Source organism: Carassius carassius, chromosome 8 (assembly GCF_963082965.1).
Source record: "Carassius carassius chromosome 8, fCarCar2.1, whole genome shotgun sequence".
NCBI classification, from domain to species: domain Eukaryota; kingdom Metazoa; phylum Chordata; class Actinopteri; order Cypriniformes; family Cyprinidae; genus Carassius; species Carassius carassius.
The window spans coordinates 34452409-34472101 of record NC_081762.1 but is presented as its reverse complement, the minus strand read 5'-3'; the positions used below and the strand labels follow the sequence as shown (position 1 = coordinate 34472101).

General features: G+C 42.3%; 10 non-coding genes across 10 annotated transcripts; 7 read left to right on the top strand and 3 right to left on the bottom strand.

Moving 5' to 3' along the window:
- Positions 1–5036: 5036 nt before the first annotated feature.
- trnaq-uug (transfer RNA glutamine (anticodon UUG)) lies at positions 5037–5108 on the bottom strand. Its single transcript has one exon. It is a non-coding gene; the product is annotated as a tRNA-Gln (tRNA).
- Positions 5109–5243: 135 nt separating this feature from the next.
- trnaf-gaa (transfer RNA phenylalanine (anticodon GAA)) lies at positions 5244–5316 on the bottom strand. The gene has a single exon. It is a non-coding gene; the product is annotated as a tRNA-Phe (tRNA).
- Positions 5317–5592: 276 nt separating this feature from the next.
- On the bottom strand, positions 5593–5664 carry trnap-ugg (transfer RNA proline (anticodon UGG)). The gene has a single exon. It is a non-coding gene; the product is annotated as a tRNA-Pro (tRNA).
- Positions 5665–11484: 5820 nt separating this feature from the next.
- Positions 11485–11557, top strand: trnaf-gaa (transfer RNA phenylalanine (anticodon GAA)). The gene has a single exon. It is a non-coding gene; the product is annotated as a tRNA-Phe (tRNA).
- A 135-nt stretch (positions 11558–11692) lies between these two features.
- On the top strand, positions 11693–11764 carry trnaq-uug (transfer RNA glutamine (anticodon UUG)). The gene has a single exon. It is a non-coding gene; the product is annotated as a tRNA-Gln (tRNA).
- Positions 11765–13637: 1873 nt separating this feature from the next.
- trnap-ugg (transfer RNA proline (anticodon UGG)) lies at positions 13638–13709 on the top strand. Its single transcript has one exon. It is a non-coding gene; the product is annotated as a tRNA-Pro (tRNA).
- Positions 13710–13986: 277 nt separating this feature from the next.
- Positions 13987–14059, top strand: trnaf-gaa (transfer RNA phenylalanine (anticodon GAA)). Its single transcript has one exon. It is a non-coding gene; the product is annotated as a tRNA-Phe (tRNA).
- A 300-nt stretch (positions 14060–14359) lies between these two features.
- On the top strand, positions 14360–14431 carry trnaq-cug (transfer RNA glutamine (anticodon CUG)). The gene has a single exon. It is a non-coding gene; the product is annotated as a tRNA-Gln (tRNA).
- Positions 14432–19351: 4920 nt separating this feature from the next.
- Positions 19352–19425, top strand: trnai-aau (transfer RNA isoleucine (anticodon AAU)). The gene has a single exon. It is a non-coding gene; the product is annotated as a tRNA-Ile (tRNA).
- A 106-nt stretch (positions 19426–19531) lies between these two features.
- trnaf-gaa (transfer RNA phenylalanine (anticodon GAA)) lies at positions 19532–19604 on the top strand. Its single transcript has one exon. It is a non-coding gene; the product is annotated as a tRNA-Phe (tRNA).
- Positions 19605–19693: the final 89 nt, after the last annotated feature.

The window sequence follows — 19693 nt, the reverse complement described above, 5'->3', positions numbered from 1 at the left end:
CCGAGTGTTCCAAGGTAGCCTACATAATACAAGAATCCATACACATGCATACTGGCGTAACAAGACCGAGAAGGTCCTTAAACACAAAAGCTTAATCTCTTTGTTAATTCGACAACATAATCTCGGCCAGTGCAAAGGCGCAAGCCCAGAGGAGGGACAGCCTCTTTGCATCAAACCCGTCATTCCCAGCTATGCTCGTCATTCTTGAAAGGCCAGGGGAATTAGCTGAAATGGTAGAGCGCTCGCTTAGCATTTGAGAGGTACTATGTGGGGAAAGCATGAGCATTACAATATGTAAGCATGAGCTTATCTCTTCTCAGATCTGACGGCACTTCTCCTAACTCAACCTGTATTGCTTTAATTGGTGTTGATCTCATTACACCTGCACATATCCTCAATGCTTTGTTACTAATTCTATCTAGCTTCAGTAAATGTGTTTTAGCTGCTGCTCCATATACATAACATCCATAATCGATTGTTGACCTCATTAAAGCCCTGTAAATATATATTAGTGATTGTTTATTTGCTCCCCAGTCTTTCCCCACTACTGCTCTCATTAAATTGATGACTTTCTTGCATTTTGATTCCACCTTTTCAATGTGTATTTTCCATGTTCCCTTTTGGTCTTACCACATACCAAGATATTTAAAATGATCTACTGTTTCCATATTATGTCCATATAACTGTAGGTTCTGTTTTTCTATCATTTTCTTCCTTGTAAATATCATATGGCAAGACTTACTTGGAGAAAGCTTAAAGCCCCAGCTATACGACCATTGTTCTACCTTTCCTATGGCTTCCTTGATTTTATTTCTTACCCTTATAGGATCTCGTCCTCTTGCCCAGATGGCCCCATCATCTGCATACAAAGCTGATCCAATCCTTCTGTCCAGATTCATAAAAATATCATTGATCATAACATTAAATAAAACTGGACTAATAACACTACCTTGTGGAATTCCATTACCAATTTCAAATTCCTCAGAAATTCCTGATCCCACTCTAACTCTAAATCTTCTTTCTGACAGAAAGTCTAAGACCCAATTATAAAACCTACCTCTAATTCCCATTTGGTTCATTTTAATTAACAGCCCTTCCCTCCACATGGAATCATAAGCTTTTTCAATATCAAAGAACACAATACTCATTATTTCTTTCATTTTAAAAGTTTTTTCTATTTCATTGCTTACTTTCACCACCGCATCCATTGTGGAACGCCCTTTCCTAAATCCACTTTGATATGGTGCGAATAATCCTCTATATTCGAGGGTCCAGTTAAGTCTTCTGACTAGTATCTTCTCCATCCACTTGCAGAGATGTGACGTAAGGGCAATAGGTCTATAATTACCAGCATTATTCGGGTCTTTCCCAGGTTTATTAAATGGCAATATTAATGCTCTTTTCCAGCTTTTTGGTATTTTACCGTCTTCCCATATCTTGTTAAATAACTTTAATATTATCTGCAATACTTTCCCAGGTATTTTCTGGAACATGATGTAACTTAGTTGATCTTCTCCTGTAGCAGTATTCTTAATATCATTTAATACTATCACTAGTTCATTCAAGTTTATTTCTGCATCCATAGTACATTCCTCACAATCTTTTTTAATAAACACATCTCTATTTTCTTTAAGAACCTTCTCTTTATGTAATCTATGTATATCATCCAAATGATCCCCACTATGAATACTGGCAAACTTCTTTCCCAATGCATTTGCCTTTTCTTTATCTGTTATTGCCAGTATTCCATCATCCTCTAATACAGGTATTTTAGTATACACTTTTTTCCCACTCATTTTCTTCATCATTGACCACACTTCTCCTATTTTAACTTCCCTCCCTATAGTAGAACAATAGTTCTTCCATGCATTTTGTTTACTATTCTTAATTATTCTTCGTGCCTGAGCCTTTTTCCTCTGATAATCAATTAAGTTATCTTGGTTCAAATTACCTCTTAACATTCTCATTGCCCGATTTCGTTCTTTAATAGCTTTTGTACATGTATCATTCCACCATGGGACCATTTTCCTATTCCCCCCAACTGACTTAAATGGTATGCTTTTTAATGCTGCATTCATTATTAAATGTGTAACCTCAGATGCACATTCCTCAATATCACCCTGCATTGAGACTGTCTCTGCTGAAATACAACATATTTTTTTTAATTTTTCCCAATCAGCTTTTTCAAACTCCCATTTCTTATGATTAGGCCTTTCTTGGAGATCTATTTCAATATTTATAGAGCAAAATATTGGAAAATGGTCACTTCCAATACTTGTACTTTCTATCACCTTCCATTCACAAGAGTGTGACATTTTATTAGAGACCAGAGTGAGATCAATACAAGACAGTGTGTTAGAACGTATATCAATTCTTGTACCATTCCCATTATTTAAACAAACTAATTGCCTAACATTCATCATTTCCTCCACTGCTTCTCCATTATTATCTGTATGCTTACTTCCCCAAAGACTATTATGTGCATTGAAGTCTCCACACCATATTTCTTTCCGGTTCCCTTGTCTACTTATTATTCCCTCTAATGTTTCTAGGTTTAATGATTTACTAGGGTTATATAAGTTTATTACTACTAAGTGTCCATCTGATTTATAAATTTCAGTAATTACACATTCTATTTCTGTTGTAGTTTCTATTCTTCTAAATGGTATCCCATTCCTTACAAATGTTGCACATCCTCCACCCTGATTCCCACCTCTATCAAACCTAACAGACTCATAACCAGGTATAATAAAATCAAGGTGAGGCCTTAGCCAGGTCTCTTGAATGCAAATAGTATCAGGTTTGACTTCAGACTCTACTATAAACTTCTTAAATTCTTGTCCATTTGCAGTCAGACTCCTAGCATTCCATTGTAACAGATGGAATACCATAATAAATTTAAGTAATACTCTGAGACCCTCCATCATTATTAGTGCTTAGCTTGTCATGTATATCTTTTGCTTTTAAATCTTTGATACCCAAGAATTCCTCTGCAGCTTCTACCACGGTCTTGATCCTGTCACTTTTCCTTTCTTGTCGTGTGGCAACATTCACAACTTTGCATATAAAAGCTACAAAGCTCTTTTTTTATACCATCAAGGTGTTCTCCTCCACTATACACTTATGTTTACATGGTTGCTGTATGGCAATGGGTATTGGGCCTACTTTTCCTGGCTGACATCTCTTTATGTTTAACCTCTGAGGTAGGCCTGCTGCTCCATATATTACATTTTCATTAAGGTGTTCATGACTCTCTATTTGACTATTTTTCTTTGTTTCATAGTTGCCTATGTCTTTAATAGCGTCTGCATATGACATCTTATTCACAACCTTGTACCTTTGTACTTCTTTAGCTTGTTTCTGGACCACACATCCAGCATATGCAGCACTATGCTCACCTCCACAGTTGCAGCATTTTAGCTTGGTATCCTTATTACATTTTCCATATTCATGGTCTCCTCCACATTTCGCACATCTTTGTCTCCATTTACATTGTTGTACTGTATGACCCATTCTCTGGCACTTAAAGCATCTCAATGGTTGAGGGATATACTCCCTAACTTTGTAATTGATCCAGCCTATTTGAACTTCATAAGGTAAGGATTTTTCAAAAACAAGCAATACAGATAGACTGTCTGATTTAATACCACTTTTATTGCTTTGGAGCCTTTTCACCTCTAATACTTTCCCACCTTTAATCTCACTCTTTACCTCGTCCACAGACATTTCCAGTGGAACATTTGAGATCACTCCTCTTAGCTTTGCTGCCATTCCTGGTACATGCACTTTAATCATTCCACCACCAAGATTACTCATTTTCAAAATCATTTCCTGCTGCTTCTTATTTATTGCTGAAATTAGAATTCTTCTGTTATTCAGTAGTTTAGCGTATTTAATTTTCCCCATATCCTTCTCAATTGCTTTGGTCACTTGAACTGGGTGAAAATAGGGAAGTCGTGGCCTAATGGTTAGAGAGTCGGACTCCCAATCGAAAGGTTGTGAGTTTGAGTCCCGGGCTGGCAGGAATTGTGGGTGGGGGGAGTGCATGTACAGTTCTCTCGCCACCTTCAATACCACGACTTAGGTGCCCTTGAGCAAGGCATCGAACCCCCAACTGCTCCCTGGGCGCCGCAGCATAAATGGCTGCCCACTGCTCCGGGTGTGTGCTCACAGTGTGTGTGTGTGTTCACTGCTCTGTGTGTGTGCATTTTGGATGGGTTAAATGCAGAGCACAAATTCTGAGTATGGGTCACCATACTTGGCTGAATGTCACTTCACTTCACTTTAAATGACCTTTATCATTACTGAGCGTGATAATAACTTTCCACTCTTCCTGCTTATCATCTAAGTCAGGTCTACTGTTCCCCTTAGATTTAGCTTTAATCTTTTTGTTAACTTGTCTACCCTCCCCTCCACTACTCGCTTCAGACCAAGATTTTTTCCTTGCCTTTTTTGTTTGGCTAATCTCCATATCTGAAACCCTTCCATAATTATCGCTACCATCCGAGCTATCTCCCATCGTTACACTCACAATACAGTTCGGTTGCAATCTGCCTTCGCTTCGTCCAAAAACTTCCGTCCTCTCCAACCTTCACATTTTGAATGTTTCCCTCATCTAACACACCTGTTTCAAATCATCAGCTCATTAGTAGAGACCGCGAGACCTTATTTGGGTGTGTCTAATAAGGGAGACAATAAAAATGTGCAAGGGCAGGGGTGCCTCCAGGACAGGTTTGAGAACCACTGCCCTAAAGAGACAGAGTGAGCATTGATGCAATGCGGCCACACTCTCTACGTTAGTTAATTTTTTTGGACTAAAAGGTGCCGAAAAGTATTTCAGACATTGTCTTGCGGAAACTGGTGGCAAAATAGGTCCCACCGCGATTTGAACTCGGATCACTGGATTCAGAGTCCAGAGTGCTAACCATTACACCATGGAACCTTAACTGAAGCAGCTGTTGCTCACAGGGCCACAAACACTGGCACCATCACCAAACTAGTGCTGTTTTATCTTTTCCTGCGACAAGAAAGCACACAGGCTCCACCGAGATTCGAACTCAGATCGCTGGATTCAAAGCCCAGAGTGCTGACCATTACACCATGGAACCGAAACTGCTTGGTAGGAGGCCAACTTGGAAACAGATAGCTCTCTGGCTGTGGGGAAGCAGTTATACAGAGAGGTTGGAACCCAGTGATTTTTGGTCAATGGCCCGCCTCAAAAAAGGGAAAAGTGTGGGAGATGTTGCTGAAACCCAGGATCGAACCAGGGACCTTTAGATCTTCAGTCTAACACTCTCCCAACTGAGCTATTTTGGCTACAACAAACCTCTGCTTAGCAAGCAGCGATTTCAGTGAGATCACCCTACTCTTTGTCGGAGCTGAAGAGCAGAGCAGAGATGAGCCCCCAGACAATAAAAACAGCTGGCCAGTACGGGGATCAAACCCGCGACCTTGGGGTTATTAGCACCACGCACTAATCAGCTGAGCTAACCGGCCTGGCTTAGCCATCCGTATCTGCCTGATTGGAAAAAACCTGCCATAATGTTTGTGAATGCAATGAGACAATAAAGCTTCACGTTTTAACCTGAACAAGGGCTCGTCCGGGATTTGAACCCAGGACCTCTCGCACCCAAATCGAGAATCATACCACTAGACCAACAAGCCTTCTTGCCCAAAGCCAGGAAAAAAGAGCATCAACAAAATAAGGAACATGAACTAACGTGGAAGCAATCAAAGTCCTCGAGACAGTGTGAAAGGCTAACGAATGCAAGTTGGCCTCTTAATTGACCTAAAAATGGGGCTATATCTAACATGTAGAGGGATGTTAGGGAGGACAGCTGAAACGGTCAGATGTCACTTAGACCAGCGGGTCTCAATTGCAGTCCTCGCGCCCCCTGCTCTTCACATTTTGTAAGTTTCTCGTATAGCTTCAGACATTTGTTCCATTCCATTCATAGTGAGTAATACAGTGGTGTATCGAGGTATACAGAGGTAAATTATGTCACACTTCTCCATGTGTGAAGAAATTGCGCAGCACAAATCCGTGAACCAATGTTCCAAAGTGAAGTATACTTTGACGGATTTCCCCTGCTCAGGGAGTGGGGAGCAATGAACACTGTGTAGGGACCATGTCAATCACTAGGAGCTCACTTCTAATGAGCTGATTATCCGAATCAGGTGTGCTAACAAAGAGAGACATGCAAAACATGCAGACCTGGGGGGAGCGAGGACTAGAATTGAGAACCGCTTCCTTAGACTTTAAGTCAGTGTGAGCAAAAGAGGTGAGAAGTTGTCTGCATGATCCGAGTGTTCCAAGGTAGCCTACATAATACAAAAATCCATACACATGCATACTGGCGTAACAAGACCGAGAAGGTCCTTAAACACAAAAGCTTAATCTCTTTGTTAATTTGACAACATAATCTCGGCCAGTGCAAAGGAGCAAGCCCAGAGGAGGGACAGCCTCTTTGCATCAAACCCGTCATTCCCAGCTATGCTCGTCATTCTTGAAAGGCCAGGGTAATTAGCTCAAATGGTAGAGCGCTCGCTTAGCATGAGGAAGGGGTCCAATCTTTGAGCCCCACACGCAAGCGAAAAAGACGCAGAACACGTGAAAACACCGAAGGATTTCCCCTGCGGCAATACTCGGGGTATATGTTTCTGCGTTTTGAAGAGTTGTTATTACATGTGAAACAATTCTACCCTCCGTGGCCTGGATTCGAACCCGTGCTCTCTCAGATGAGCCGTGACGTCATATGTCCACGACGTGTATTGTTAAGCGTGCAATAAACCGAGACTTTTATTTTGTTATCTATGACATACCATTGATTGCTTTTATACTACATAGATTTGTGTGTGTATTATTAAAAAAAACTTTTTTCATGTTTGTGTTTAAATAGAATTAATAAAAAACGTTTCTTAAAATATGTTTTGTGTGTGTGGATATGATTTGATTGATATGATTTAGCAGATTTTTTTTTTATCTGATCAAAAAAATGTTCTATTAAAATGAATACAAACACATACACACAATATAAAAAGAACAATATAAAAGAGTGGGCCCAAGTAATATATACAAAATGTTTTATTAAAATGAACACACACATACATACACACAATATAAAAAGGACAATATGATAAGAGTGGGCCCATATAATATAAACAAAATATATACAGGATAGATATAATGTACTTGTATAAAAAAAAAAATATGAAAAGAGTGGGCCCATATAATATAAACAATATATATATACACAGGAAAGATAATTTGTACTACTTATATAAAAAAATATGAAAAGAGTGGGCCCATATAATATAAACAATATATATATATATATATATATATATATATATATATATATATATATATATATATATATATATATATATATATATATATATATATATATATATATATATATATATATATATATATATATATATATATACAGGAAAGATATTATGTACTACTTATATTAAAAAAAAAATATATGAAAGGAGTGGGCCCACATAATATATACAAAATATACACAGGAAATAAATTATTTACTATGGAGGCGGAGTTTGTCATTTATTTTGCCTGCCGCTGTTCTGCCAACCAATCATCTAAAGTTTTTCCATTAGAGGAGCGTGAGCAAAATGTGGCATTCCCATATCGGCTATGACCAAACTCTTTAGTTTTGGGCTGCCCACATTCGCTGCACTTGTTAAAAGTTACCCCTCGCACATACTTCCTCTTATGGACTCCGCTTTCCGTCTCCAGGGCCCGCCGGCGCCTGTTCCTCTGGGTGTAACGGGACACAGAAGCAGCAGGCGCTGGAGCAGGCGCTGGAGCAGGCGCTGGAGCAGGCGCTGGAGCAGGCGCTGGAGCAGGCGCTGGAGCAGGCGGAGCTGGGCCTGGACCGGATGTCAAAGCACCAGAAGATGAAATCACCATTGACACAGTCATGTCTGGGTTAAGGACTAGTGTGCCTAACAGTGACCCAGGTGCTGAAATGGGCTGCACAACTCCTGCTGCTGTGGGGACGGGTGCGATAGGGCACTCCCTTTTGGCAGCAGTGGGCTGGCGACCCGGTCGCAGAATTGGAGCCTGTCCTTCTCGATTTGGCGGAAGGATAAATTGATGTTTTGGGCCTGATGTTGATGGCACGTCATCCAATTTTTCCCTCGGCAGAGGAAGCTGCGTATCAGCCACATCAATTGGGTCAGATGGAGTCAGTCCCTGGGCAAGGACACTCATTTGCTGATTCTTCTGCTGCCGTTGAAACCTGAAAGTAAATTACTTGTAAAATATATATATATATATACATATATATATATATGTGTGTGTGTGTGTGTGTACAGAAGTATTCAGTTCCCTGGAACCAAATAATGTGCCTTGCTTACCACTGAATGAGTGTCCTCTGGTTCAGCTCAAACAGCTGGATCATTGTTTCATCCATCAGCCTTCTACTGTTAAGCACCAGGTCTCGGATGTGGTGGTAATCTGAAAGGATTTTAGACCACCTGGGGGTGCAAACTCCAGCCTTCTTGGTCGGTGACTTGTGTAAAGCACACAGCTTCATACAAATGGCCTCAACCAAGCGGCTGGTGCTGGGCCACTGTGCTGGACCCCCAGGATGTCCAATCAGACACCGTTTCACACTCTCCACACCCGGTGTGACTCCGGACCGCTTCGGTGCCTTAAAGCGCCCATGTGTCAGCTGAGGCTGATGTCGAGGCTGATAGTTGACCCGCTGTTTATCAACGTCAGGGAGAGCTGTCCACAGCTGGATGGCCTCTGTCACCTGCAGGTCGGTGAGGTAAGGAGCCTCACGAAGACCCACCAGGAAACCAGCCAGATCCTGGACCTTGTCCCACCCAGCGATGCCATCAGGTCCAATGACTGCTCCCTAGTAAATGCAGATTAGTGTTAATATACACTTCCAGTCAAAAGCCTTTGAACAGAAATATTTTTTTTACATTTTTTAAAGAATTCTGCTCAACAAGCCTGCATTTATTTTATTCAAATACAACAAAAGCCATTATATTGTGAAATAATTTTACTATTTAAAATAAAAATGCTTTCTATTTGAATATAGTTTAAAGTGTAAGTTATTTCTGTGATGCATAATCGTATTTTCAGCATCATTCCTCCAGTCTTCAGTGTCACATGATCTTCAGAAATCATTCAGATATCCTGATTTGTTCTTCTAGAAACCTTTTTTTATTGATATTATTATCAATATTTAGAACAGTTGTGTACATTTTGTTCAAGATTCTTTGATGAATAGAAGGATCCAAGATAAGAGTTTATCTGTAATAAAAAGCTTTTTTAACATTATACACTATACCATCCAAAAGTGTGGAGTCAGAACATTTAAATCATTATATATTTAGTATTAAATTATAGAAATTAATACTTTTATTTAGCAAGGACGCATTAAATAGATGATAAAGACATTTATAATGTTACAATATATACTGAACTTTCTATTCATCAAAGAAACCTAAACAAAAAATCTCTAGGAGCTATTTTTAACCTAATAATAATAATAATAATATAGCACCCGGCACCCGGTTTTTCTTAGCAGCAAATTGGAATGATTTCTGAAGAATCGTGTGCCCTGAGTAATGATGCTAAAATTCAGCATTGAAATCACAAGACTGAATTACTTTTTTAAATATATTCAAATGGATAGCAGTTATTTTAAATAGTAAAAATATTTCAAAATATTACTGCTTTTGTTGTATTTTGAATCAAATAAATGCAGGCTTAAAAAAAAAACACCTTGCTTATAGTGTATTTGGAATAAAACGAGACTGAAACAAAATAAAGCCCTTAGAGTGTCTTACCTGAGCCTCGCCGGAGACACTGCTTCCAGTGTCAGATGGCTGTGACAGCACTGAAGAGGCAGGGGCGAGATGCTGTCCCTCTCCTCCAGATGATGTGGACGGCTCAGCCAGTGATGCTGGGGACTGAGGCAGAGGCAAAGATGAGGGGCTGTTTCTGAGATCACGGCAGGGGTCATCCTCATACAGCACTGGAACTGTGATGTCCTCCATGCTCTCTTGCTCAAACCCCTCATCTAGCAGGTCCTGATCATCAACTTCCTCCACCAGCCGGTCTTCCTCCTCTGGGTTCTGGAGCACTGGAGACAGTGTTTTGCCAGTCTGGCTGTAAAGGTACTCGATTCCCAGCAATTCACCTACAATAATAAAATAAGAAAAAAAGAAAAAAAGTGCTCTTAATAATTTATCAAGTACATTGGAGGCTAAATAGATAACTTAATAGAATATTGCAAAAGAACAAATTAAATTTCTTACCTGTATATGCTCCAGGAGGGCGATAGCGCTCATCCCAGGGCTTCCCAAAGACTGTTCGGCTAAGCCGGTCCACAGCCTCTCTCATGGCACTGCCATATGTCCGAATGGAGGACGCCCGTTTTATGGCATCTTCCATTCGGTCATCATTCCAACGCATCAAGCCCTCAAGGAGATAGGCCTGAAAATGCGCATCGCTGGCACTGGTTCCTAAAAGTTAAATAATATTAAACCCTTTTTTATATATTTTTTAATATTATTTAACTTTTAGGAACCAGTGTCATAGATAACAAAATAAAAGTCTCGGTTTATTGCACGCTTAACAATACACGTCGTGGACATATGACGTCACGGCTCATCTGAGAGAGCACGGGTTCGAATCCAGGCCGCGGAGGGTAGAATTGTTTCACATGTAACTCTTCAAAACGCAGAAACATATACCCTGAGTATTGCCGCAGGGGAAATCCTTTGGCATTTTCTGCGTCTTTTTCGCTTGCGTGCGGGGCTCAAAGATTGGACCCCTTTCTATGCTAAGCGAGCGCTCTACCATTTGAGCTAATTCCCCTGGCCTTTCAAGTATGACGAGCATAGCTGGGAATGACGGGTTTGATGCAAAGAGGCTGTCCCTCCTCTGGGCTTGCTCCTTTGCACTGGCCGAGATTATGTTGTCGAATTTACAAAGAGATTAAGCTTTTGTGTTTAAGGACCTTCTCGGTCTTGTTACGCCAGTATGCATGTGTATGGATTCTTGTATTATGTAGGCTACCTTGGAACACTCGGATAATGCAGACAACTTCTCACCTCTTTTGCTCACACTGACTTAAAGTCTAAGGAAGCGGTTCTCAATTCTAGTCCTCGCTCCCCCCAGGTCTGCATGTTTTGCATGTCTCTCTTTGTTAGCACACCTGATTCGGGTTGAAACGTGAAGCTTTATTGTCTCATTGCATTCACAAACATTATAGCTGGTTTTTTTCAATCAGGCAGACACTAATGGCTAAGCCAGGCCGGTTAGCTCAGCTAAATAGTGCGTGGTGCTAATAACGCCAAGGTCGCGGGTTCGATCCCCGTACTGGCCAGCTGTTTTTATTGTCTGGGGGCTCATCTCTGCTCTGCTCTTCATCTCCGACAAAGAGTAGGGTGATCTCACTGAAATGCCTGCTTGCTAAGCAGAGGTTTGTTGTAGCCGAAATAGCTCGGTTGGGAGAGTGTTAGACTGAAGATCTAAAGGTCCCTGGTTCGATCCCGGATTTTGGCAACATCTCCCACACTTTTCCCTTTTTTGAGGCGGGCCATTGACCAAAAATCACTGGGTTCCAACCTCTCTGTATAACTGCTTGCCCACAGCCAGTGAGCTATCTGTTTCCAAGTTGGCCTCCAACCAAGCAGTTTTGGTTCCATGGTGTAATGGTCAGCACTCTGGGCTTTGAATCCAACGATCTGAGTTCGAATCTCGGTGGAGCCTGTGTGCTTTCTTGCCGCAGGAAAAGATAAAACAGCACTAGTTTGGCGATGGTGCCAGTGTTTGTGGCCCTGTGAGCAACAGCTGCACCAGTTAAGGTTCCATGGTGTAATGGTTAGCACTCTGGACTCTGAATCAAGTGATCCATGTTCAAATCTCGGTGGGACCTATTTTGCCACCAGTTTGCGCAGGACAATGTCTGAAATACTTTTCGGCAGCTTTTAGTCCAAAAAAATTAACTAACGTAGAGAGTGTGGCCGCATTGCATCGATGCTCAGTCTGTCTCTTTAGGGCAGTGGTTCTCAAACCTGTCCTGGAGGCACCCCTGCCCTGCACATTTTTATTGTCTCCCTTATTAGACACACCCAAATAAGGTCTCGCGGTCTCTACTAATGAGCTGATGATTTGAAACAGGTGTGTTAGATGAGGGAAACATTCAAAATGTGAAGGGCAGGGGTGCCTCCAGGACAGGTTTGAAAACCACTGTTTTAGGGAACTGTGCGTAATATGGCACTGTTTTGCAACCAATTTGCACAGGACCATGTCTGAAATACTTTTTGGCAGCTGTGAGCCCAAAAAAAAGCTTACGTGGGAGTGTGGCAGCATTGCGTCAACGCTCAGTCGGTCTCTTTAGGGCAATGGTTTTCAAACCTTTCTTGGAGGCACCCCTGCCCTGAACATTTTGTATGTCTCCCTTATTAGACACACCCAAATCAGGTCTTGCAGTCTCTACTAATGAGCTGATGATTTGAAACAGGTGTGTTAGATGAGGGGAAATGCGAAATGTGCAGGGCAGGGATGCCTCCAGGACAGGATTGAAAACCACTGATCTAGGGATGTGTGAGTAAAAGGGCAGGAGCCAACTTGGAGAATGCGGGCATCGATCCCCCTACCTCTCACATGCTAAGCGATCGCTCTACCATTTGAGCTAATTCCCCTGGCCTTTCAAGAATGACGAGCATAGCTGGGAATGACGGGTTTGATGCAAAGAGGCTGTCCCTCCTCTGGGCTTGCTCCTTTGCACTGGCCGAGATTATGTTGTCGAATTTACAAAGAGATTAAGCTTTTGTGTTTAAGGACCTTCTCGGTCTTGTTACGCCAGTATGCATGTGTATGGATTCTTGTATTATGTAGGCTACCTTGGAACACTCGGGTCATGCAGACAACTTCTCACCTCTTTTGCTCACACTGACTTAAAGTCTAAGGAAGCGGTTCTCAATTCTAGTCCTCGCTCCCCCCAGGTCTGCATGTTTTGCATGTCTCTCTTTGTTAGCACACCTGATTCGGATAATCAGCTCATTAGAAGTGAGCTCCTAGCGATTGACATGGTCCCTACACAGTGTTCATTGCTCCCTACTCCCTGAGCAGGGGAAATCCGTCAAAGTATACTTCACTTTGGAACATTGGTTCACGGATTTGTGCTGCGCAACTTCTTCACACATGGAGAAGTGTGACATCATTTACCTCTGTATACCTCGATACACCACTGTATTACTCACTATGAATTGAACATATACATACGCTTTGAACTTGAATCACGGAGGGATGTCATGTGATGTCCAGTTCTCAGGGCACTTACGTTCGAATGGAACAAATGTCTGAAGCTATACAAGAAACTTATAAAATGTGAAGAGCAGGGGGCGCGAGGACTGGAATTGAGACCCGCTGGTCTAAGTGACATCTGACCGTTTCAGCTGTCCTCCCTAACATCCCTCTACATGTTAGATACAGCCCCATTTTTAGGTCAATTAATAGGCCAACTTGCATTCGTTAGCCTTTCACACTGTCTTGAGGACTTTGATTGCTTCCACGTTAGTTCATGTTCCTTCTTTTATTGATGCTGGAATAGCTCTTTTTTCTTGGCTTAGGGAAAGAAGGCTTGTTGGTCTAGGGGTATGATTCTCGATTTGGGTGCGAGAGGTCCCGGGTTCAAATCCCGGACGAGCCCTTGTTCAGGTTAAAACGTGAAGCTTTATTGTCTCATTGCATTCACAAACATTATGGCAGATTTTTTTCCAATCAGGCAGACATGGATGGCTAAGCCAGGCCGGTTAGCTCAGCTGGTTAGAGTGTGGTGCTCATAACTCCAATGTCGCGGGTTCGATCCCCATATTGGCCTGCTGTTTTTATTGTCTGGGGGCTCATCTTTGCTCTGCTCTTCAGCTCACACAAAGAGTAGGGTGATCTCACTGAAATCCCTGCTTGCTAAGCAGAGGTTTGTTGTAGCCGAAATAGCTCAGTTGGGAGAGCGTTAGACTGAAGATCTAAAGGTCCCTGATTCGATCCCGGGTTTCGGCAACATCTCCTACACTTTTCCCTTTTTTGAGGCGGGCCATTGACCAAAAATCACTGGGTTCCAACCTCCCTGTATAACTGCTTCCCCACAGCCAGAGAGCTATCTGTTTCCAAGTTGGCCTCCAACCAAGCAGTTTCGGTTCCATGGTGTAATGGTCAGCACTCTGGGCTTTGAATCCAGCGATCTGAGTCCGAATCTCGGTGGAGACTTTGTGTTTCTTGCTGCAGGAAAAGCTAAAACAGCACTAGTTTGGCGATGGTGCCAGTGTTTGTGGCCCTGTGAGCAACAGCTGCACCAGTTAAGGTTCCATGGTGTAATGGTTAGCACTCTGGACTCTGAATCCAGTGATCCAAGTTCAAATCTCGGTGGGACCTATTTTGCCACCAGTTTGCGCAGGACAATGTCTGAAATACTTTTCGGCACCTTTTAGTCCAAAAAAATTAACTAACGTAGAGAGTGTGGCCGCATTGCATCGATGCTCAGTCTGTCTCTTTAGGGCAGTGGTTCTCAAACCTGTCCTGGAGGCACCCCTGCCCTGCACATTTTTATTGTCTCCCTTATTAGACACACCCAAATAAGGTCTCGCGGTCTCTACTAATGAGCTGATGATTTGAAACAGGTGTGTTAGATGAGGGAAACATTCAAAATGTGAAGGGCAGGGGTGCCTCCAGGACAGGTTTGAAAACCACTGCTTTAGGGAACTGTGCGTAAAATGGCACTGTTTTTTAACCAATTTGCACAGGACCATGTCTGAAATACTTTTTGGCAGCTATGAGCCCAATAAAAGCTAACGTGGGAGTGTGGCAGCATTGCGTCAACGCTCAGTCGGTCTCTTTAGGGCAATGGTTTTCAAACCTTTCCTGGAGGCACCCCTGCCCTGAACATTTTGTATGTCTCCCTTATTAGACACACCCAAATCAGGTCTTGCAGTCTCTACTAATGAGCTGATGATTTGAAACAGGTGTGTTAGATGAGGGGAAATGCGAAATGTGCAGGGCAGGGATGCCTCCAGGACAGGATTGAAAACCATTGATCTAGGGATGTGTGAGTAAAAGGGCAGGAGCCAACTTGGAGAATGCATCGATCCCGCTACCTCTCGCTTGCGCCTACTGCTTCCCACCGACTGAGCCAAAGTAAGCACAAAGCCCACATGAGCCAATCGCGTTTCGCCTGTGGCTTACTTTTGACCAATCGCGTTTCGCCTGTGGCTTACTTTTGACCAATCGCGTTTCGCCTGTGGCTTACTTTTGACCAATCGCGTTTCGCCTGTGGCTTACTTTTGACCAATCGCGTTTCGCCTGTGGCTTACTTTTGACCAATCGCGTTTCTCTTCCGTGGCTTACTTTTGATCAATCGCGTTTCTCTCCTGTGGCCTCCTTTTGACCAATCGCCGTTGTTGTCATCTTTGTTAAAGGTAAGGCTATTACTTCATTCATTGAAAACTGGTCATTATTTGTTCATATACAGTGTGTAATTTTGGAAAATGAATCGTGTCAGTATAGCTAGCTAGCATGTACAGTTCATGCTTTCTTCAGTACCTGTGAACCTGTAACTTTTCACATGATAAATGACCAGATAAGTTAAATTTATCGACCGTCAGCTAATTAAGCTATGCTACTGTCAACAATGATGTGTTTATTGTCTAAGAAATCATGGTTTCTGGGTCCTATGAATGAAAATAATGATTAAACTATTTACATTTATATTTGGTATTAACACATAATAACACACACACATTTTAATTGTAAAAATTGTTACCAAATTGTTGTGGAGATATGGAAAACTGCATTTACCAAGAAATAATTGATATTTTCTAAAATGTAACAATAATTACTTTTTTTTTTTATAAAAAAAACATTGAGAGTCTTAACTAAAAACAAACAAAAAAAGGCCAAATGTATCCATACAGGCTTGTTGAGCAGAATTCTTTAAAAAATGTAAAAAAATATTTCTGTTCAAAGGCTTTTGACTGAAAGTGTATAATAACACTAATCTGCATTTACTAGGGAGAAGTCATTGGACCTGATGGCATCGCTGGGTGGGACAAGGTCCAGGATCTGGCTGGTTTCCTGGTGGGTCTTCGTGAGGCTCCTTACCTCTCCAACCTGCAGGTGACAGAGGCCATCCAGCTGTGGACAGCTCTCCCTGACGTTGATAAACAGCGGGTCAACTATCAGCCTCGACATCAGCCTCAGCTGACACATGGGCGCTTTAAGGCACCGAAGCGGTCCGGAGTCACACCGGGTGTGGAGAGTGTGAAACGGTGTCTGATTGGACATCCTGGGGGTCCAGCACAGTGGCCCAGCACCAGCGGCTTGGTTGAGGCCATTTGTATGAAGCTGTGTGCTTTACACAAGTCACCGACCAAGAAGGCTGGAGTTTGCATCCCCAGGTGGTCTAAAATCCTTTCAGATTACCACCACATCCGAGACCTGGTACTTAACAGTCGAAGGCTGATGGATGAAACAATGATCCAGCTGTTTGAGCTGAACCAGAGGACACTCATTCAGTGGTAAGCAAGGCACATTATTTGGTTCCAGGGAACTGAATACTTCTGTACACACAAACACACACACATGAGATATATATATATATATATATATATATTTTACAAGTAATTTACTTTCAGGTTTCAACGTCAGCAGAAGAATCAGGAAATGAGTGTCCTCGCCCAGGGACTGACTCCATCTGACCCAATTGATGTGGCTGATACGCAGCTTCCTCTGCCGAGGGAAAAATTGGATGACGTGCCATCAACATCAGGCCCAAAACATCAATTTATCCTTCCGCCAAATCGAGAAGGACAGGCTCCAATTCTGCGACCGGGTCGCCGGCCCACTGCTGCCAAAAGGGAGTGCCCTATCGCACCCGTCCCCACAGCAGCAGGAGTTGTGCAGCCCATTTCAGCACCTGGGTCACTGTTAGGCACACTAGTCCTTAACCCAGACATGACTGTGTCGATGGAGATTTCATCTTCTGGTGCTTTGACATCCGGTCCAGGCCCAGCTCCGCCTGCTCCAGCGCCTGCTCCAGCGCCTGCTCCAGCGCCTGCTGCTTCTGTGTCCCGTTACACCCAGAGGAACAGGCTCCGGCGGGCCCTGGAGACGGAAAGCGGAGTCCATAAGAGGAAGTATGTGCGAGGGGTAACTTTTAACAAGTGCAGCGAATGTGGGCAGCCCAAAACTAAAGAGTTTGGTCATAGCCGATATGGGAATGCCACATTTTGCTCACGCTCCTCTAATGGAAAAACTTTAGATGATTGGTTGGCAGAACAGCGGCAGGCAAAATAAATGACAAACTCCGCCTCCATAGTAAATAATTTATTTCCTGTGTATATTTTGTATATATTATATGGGCCCACTCTTTTCATATATTTTTTTTTAATATAAGTAGTACATAATATCTTTCCTGTATATATATATATATATATATATATATATATATATATATATATTGTTTATATTATATGGGCCCACTCTTTTCATATTTTTTTTATACAAGTACATTATATCTGTCCTGTATATATTTTGTTTATATTATATGGGCCCACTCTTATCATATTGTCCTTTTTATATTGTGTGTATGTATGTGTGTGTTCATTTTAATAAAACATTTTGTATATATTACTTGGGCCCACTCTTTTATATTGTTCTTTTTATATTGTGTGTATGTGTTTGTATTCATTTTAATAGAACATTTTTTTGATCAGATAAAAAAAAATCTGCTAAATCATATCAATCAAATCATATCCACACACACAAAACATATTTGAAGAAACGTTTTTTATTAATTCTATTTAAACACAAACATGAAAAAGTTTTTTTTAATAATACACACACACACTCACACAAATCTATGTAGTATAAAAGCAATCAATGGTATGTCATAGATAACAAAATAAAAGTCTCGGTTTATTGCACGCTTAACAATACACGTCGTGGACATATGACGTCACGGCTCATCTGAGAGAGCACGGGTTCGAATCCAGGCCGCGGAGGGTAGAATTGTTTCACATGTAATAACAACTCTTCAAAACGCAGAAACATATACCCCGAGTATTGCCGCAGGGGAAATCCTTTGGCGTTTTCACGTGTTCTGCGTCTTTTTCGCTTGCGTGCGGGGCTCAAAGATTGGACCCCTTCCTCATGCTAAGCGAGCGCTCTACCATTTGAGCTAATTCCCCTGGCCTTTCAAGAATGACGAGCATAGCTGGGAATGATGGGTTTGATGCAGAGAGGCTGTCCCTCCTCTGGGCTTGCTCCTTTGCACTGGCCGAGATTATGTTGTCGAATTAACAAAGAGATTAAGCTTTTGTGTTTAAGGACCTTCTCGGTCTTTTTACGCCAGTATGCATGTGTATGGATTCTTGTATTATGTAGGCTACCTTGGAACACTCGGATCATGCAGACAACTTCTCACCTCTTTTGCTCACACTGACTTAAAGTCTAAGGAAGCGGTTCTCAATTCTAGTCCTCGCTCCCACCAGGTCTGCATGTTTTGCATGTCTCTCTTTGTTAGCACACCTGATTCGGATAATCAGCTCATTAGAAGTGAGCTCCTAGTGATTGACATGGTCTCTACACACTGTTCATTGCTCCCCACTCCCTGAGCAGGGGAAATCCGTCAAAGTATACTTCATTTTGGAACATTGGTTCACGGATTTGTGCTGCGCAACTTCTTCACACATGGAGAAGTGTGACATCATTTACCTCGATACACCACTGTATTACTCACTATGAATTGAAAGTATACATACGCTTTGAACTTGAATCACGGAGGGATGTCATGTGATGTCCAGTTCTCAGGGCACTTACGTTCGAATGGAACAAATGTCTGAAGCTATACGAGAAACTTACAAAATGTGAAGAGCAGGGGGCGCGAGGACTGGAATTGAGGCCCGCTAATCTAAGTGACATCTGACCATTTCAGCTGTCCTCCCTAACATCCCTCTACATGTTAGATACAGCCCCATTTTTAGGTCAATTAAGAGGCCAACTTGCATTCGTTAGCCTTTCACACTGTCTCGAGGACTTTGATTGCTTCCACGTTAGTTCATGTTCCTTCTTTTATTGTTGCTGAAATAGCTATTTTTTCTTGTCTTTGGGCCTTCTTGTCAGTGCCTTTCACACTGTCTGGTCTAGGGGTATGATTCTCGCTTTGGGTGCGAGAGGGCCCGGGTTCAAATCCCGGACGAGCCCTTGTTCAGGTTAAAATGTTAAGCTTTATTGTCTCATTGCATTCACAAACATTATGGCAGGTTTTTTCCGATCAGGCAGACACGGATGGCTAAGACAGGCCGGTTAGCTCAGCTGGTTAGAGCGTGGTGCTAATAACGCCAAGGTCGTGGGTTTGATCCCCATACTGGACAGCTGTTTTTATTGTCTGGGGGCTCATCTCTGCTGTGCTCTTCAGCTCCGACAAAGAGTAGGGTGATCTCACTGAAATCCCTGCTTGCTAAGCAGAGGTTTGTTGTAGCTGAAATAGCTCAGTTGGGAGAGCGTTAGACTGAAGATCTAAAGGTCCCTGGTTCAATCCCGGGTTTCGGCAACATCTCCCACACTTTTCCCTTTTTTGAGGCGGGCCATTGACCAATAATCACTGGGTTCCAACCTCTCTGTATAACTGCTTCCCCACAG